Source organism: Chinchilla lanigera, unplaced genomic scaffold, assembly GCF_000276665.1.
Source record: "Chinchilla lanigera isolate Chin_1 unplaced genomic scaffold, ChiLan1.0 scaffold00113, whole genome shotgun sequence".
NCBI classification, from domain to species: domain Eukaryota; kingdom Metazoa; phylum Chordata; class Mammalia; order Rodentia; family Chinchillidae; genus Chinchilla; species Chinchilla lanigera.
Window position 1 is genome coordinate 306,190 of NW_004955514.1, and position 1,372 is coordinate 307,561.

The window sequence follows — 1,372 nt, forward strand, 5'->3', positions numbered from 1 at the left end:
CCTATGTGCACCCAAGTGGCCAGGGATCTGTCTGTCTACCAAGCCAGAGGACTTCTTAGGGTCACTCTGCACTCAGGCCTAGGCTGCTCCATCTGTGTCTCTTGCTGTCCCAACACTAACACTTCACCTCTCTGGTTCCAGGCAAGCCTCCTTCCCAGAGACTGAAAGGGCTGCTGGGCTCCCGCAAAGGGCAGCCGCTCCCTTGGCCCAGGGCCCTCCTGCCAACTGCGCCTCCCATCAGCATTACCGTGAGAGCTCTCAGCCTGAAAAGAGCAGCCTCTTGGCCTCAGCTCTCTGCAACAGAGGCCCAGCTCGTTGCCTCCATGCATTTTCTGCCTGCCTTCCTTGAGCCCACCACCCACCGTGTACCCACGTCCAAGGCTTCTGGAGGCCCACAGCCCATTCTCGTACCCTTTTCCCCAGGCCATAGCTAAGGCCTGTGGTCCCCTGCCCATGGCTGGCTGCTCCTGGACTCCAGACTTCACGTGGGGGGTCACTTTGGCGACCATCATTTTCAGATGTTACAAACTTAGGAACTTCACAGAACCGCCTCATCCTCGTGGGACCCCGTTCCTGGGGCTCATAGCTGTCCCGCGGGGCCAGCGAACCCTCCTCGGCCCCGCCCCCCGGAGATCCACTCCAGCTCACCACTGTCTCCAAGGACAACACACATTCATTTTTCCCTGTTGTCCCTCACTCGGCGTGGACATCCGGGTCGGGGCTCACAGCTCGAGGTTGCACAAGCATCCGTCTGCCCGCGGTGCTCAGCTCACCTGCCTGGTCCCCGGGATGGAGAGGATGCCATAACCTGACGGCTTCCGTTGAGGAACCTCGCCTCAGGTCCAGCCCCGGGTCCAAGGCGAAGGCCCCCAAGTCTCGGGTCCGGCTCCAGCTCGTTCGCCGGGTGCCCGCGAGGCTGGTCCGGGTGACCGCCCCCGCCCCCGCGCCCGATCTGGTTCCAGACCACGCCCCTCTCGTCCCCGCCCCACCCCTGTGTGATCTCGCTGCCGGGTTCCTCCCCGCCCATCGCGCCCCACCAACTCCCTCTTTTTGGTGGCGCGCTGTCCCCATGCGCCTGCGCCCTCTGGCCCCACCCCGGGCCCGCCCCCTCCAGGCCCCGCCCCCACCCGACCGCCGGGTGGGAGCCGAGCTGCACACTGCGCATGCTCCAACCGCGGCGCCCCCGACACAGCGCTCGGCTCGGCTCGGGCATTTCCGCCTCTTTGTTTTAAACTCCGGACGGCTTTTTTCTCCTCCTCTTGGGGGGGACCCGGAGGGAGCGGCGCCCCCTCCCTCTCCCGGCGAGCCCCCGCGTGCGCCCGCTCGCCCGCCGCCTGAGACTCAGGTCAGTGAGCCCGCCCCGCCCGGCCTG

The 1,372-nt window shown here is 66.0% G+C and overlaps 1 protein-coding gene across 3 annotated transcripts in view; it reads left to right on the forward strand.

Moving 5' to 3' along the window:
- Positions 1–1,141: 1,141 nt before the first annotated feature.
- The window catches only part of Pcgf3 (polycomb group ring finger 3), a 42,709-nt gene continuing 42,478 nt past the window's right edge, over positions 1,142–1,372 (forward strand). For 2 of the 3 annotated variants that reach the window (XM_005408674.2, XM_013506751.1), the window contains exon 1: positions 1,142–1,345. The gene's annotated coding sequence lies outside the window, so the exon portion shown is untranslated. The remainder of the gene's footprint in view (positions 1,346–1,372) is intronic. The other variant, XM_005408676.2, reaches the window with a different exon arrangement.